The sequence below is a fragment of the Chenopodium album genome, chromosome 15 (assembly GCF_948465745.1).
Source record: "Chenopodium album chromosome 15, dcCheAlbu1.1, whole genome shotgun sequence".
In the NCBI taxonomy this organism is placed as follows: Eukaryota; Viridiplantae; Streptophyta; class Magnoliopsida; order Caryophyllales; family Amaranthaceae; genus Chenopodium; species Chenopodium album.
In genome coordinates, this window is record NC_137848.1 from 21782245 (window position 1) to 21784356 (window position 2112).

Here is a 2112-nt window from a genome sequence, read left to right on the forward strand (position 1 = left end):
ACTTTGGGAGGCTAGTCACAAAGTCCATTGAGATACAATCCCACTTCCATCTAGGAATTTCTAATGATTGCACAGTCCCCTGGGGTCTCTTGTGCTCTATCTTCACCTTCTGACAAGTCAAACACTTTGCTACAAATTCCGCAACTTCATTCTTCATTCTAGGCCACCAATATACCTTTTTCAAATCCTTGTATAGCTTGTCCCCTCCTGGGTGCACCGAGTATGGTGTATTGTGACCCTCTTCCATTAACTTCCTTTTAACTTCCTCACATTTCCGTGGTACACACCATCGACCTTTGTGCCTTAAACTCCTATCTTCATGAATTTTGAAATCTGTAGCTTTGCCTTTGTTTTATTTTCTCGTAAATCCTATCCAACTTCACGTCTCCTGCCCGATTTTCCCTTATTTCATCGAATATTTTGGATGGTTAGGTTCGCAAGTATGCCTGCTGGCACTCCCCATTCTACAACTTCTATATTCATTTTCCTCATTTCTCTACATAATTCATCTGCCACTATTAAGGTGTTTAATCCTTGACTGGTCGTACGACTTAGAGCATCCGTAACTACATTTGCTTTCCCTTCATGATACTTTATGTCTAAGTCATAATCCGTCGTATACTCCAACCATCTTCTTTGGCGTGAATTTAAATCTCTTTGAGTGAAAATATGTTTTAAGCTCTTATGGTCTGTATAGATCCTACATTTCACCCCATACAAGTAATGCCGCCTAATTTTTAGTGCAAATATAATTGCAGCTAATTCTAAGTCATGAGTTGGGTAATTCACTTCATGAGTCTTTAACTGCCTTGATGCATATGCAATCACCCTTCCATTTTACATAAGCACGCATCCCAAGCCATTCTTGGATGTGTCACTATACACATCATAGATCCCATTATCGTCTGGTAGTGTAAGCACTGGTGCTGTAATCAAATTCTGTTTTAAGAGTTGGAATGCTTCTTCACACTTGTCATCCCACTCGAAATTTTTGTCCTTCTTCATTAGAGTAGTCATAGGTTTAGTAATCTTCAAGAATTCCTTCACAAAACGCCTATAATACCCTACTAAACCTAAGAAACTCCGAACATCAGATACTGTTTTGGGCGTAGGCCAACCTTTCACTGCCTCGATCTTTTCTGGATCTACTTCCACTCCATCCTTGGACACGAAATGACCTAGAAATGCTACCTTTTCCAACCAAAAATTCACACTTAGAGAACTTTGCATAAAGATGGTTTTCTCTTAGTGTTTGCAGAATTGCCCTTAGGTGTTCTTCATGCTCTTTCTTGCTCTTTGAATACACCAATAAATACTACTACGAACTTATCCATAAATTAATGAAACACCCTGTTCATCAAATCCATAAAGATTTCCGGTGCATTTGTCAATCCAAATGGCATCACTGTAAACTCATAATGTCCATATCTTGTCCTAAATGCAGTTTTAGGAATGTCTTCATCTGCAATTCTCAATTGATGATACCCAGACCTCAAATCAATCTTGCACCTCTCAGCTGATCAAACAGGTCATCAATCCTTGGTAATGGATACTTTATTTTTACCTTATTCAGTTCCCTGTAATCGATACACAGTCTCATACTTCCATATTTCTTCTTAACAAATAAGACTGGCGCTCCCTAAGGAGATGCACTTGGTTTAATATATCCCTTTTCCAATAAATCCTGTAGTTGCTCCTTTAACTCACTCATTTCTGCAGGTGCCATATGATATGGTGCTTTGGAAATTGGTGTTGTCCCTGGGACCAAATCTATTGTGAAATTAATTGCCTTCTCAGGTGGCATTCTAGGGATCTCCTCTGGAAACACATCTAGGAATTCATTCACCACTTCTATATCCTCTGGCTTAATTGCCTGCTCATGATCCATGTTTCTAACACTGCAGAAGTACACTGGATGTCCCTTTTTAATGTACTTTGCCAACTTTAGCACGGATACTAACCTTGGGCACTTGGCCTCACCATACATCCAATTTGTCACCGATTCATTTTCACTTGTATTCATTTTTAATTTCTGTGATTGACAACTGATTTTTGCACTGTACTTGCTCAACCAATCCATTTCCAGAATGAGATCAAAATCACTCAATCCAA

General features: G+C 39.0%; 1 pseudogene; it reads right to left on the minus strand.

Moving 5' to 3' along the window:
- Nucleotides 1-837: 837 nt before the first annotated feature.
- On the minus strand, nucleotides 838-1600 carry LOC145580985 (putative mitochondrial protein AtMg00860 pseudogene; annotated as a pseudogene).
- Nucleotides 1601-2112: the final 512 nt, after the last annotated feature.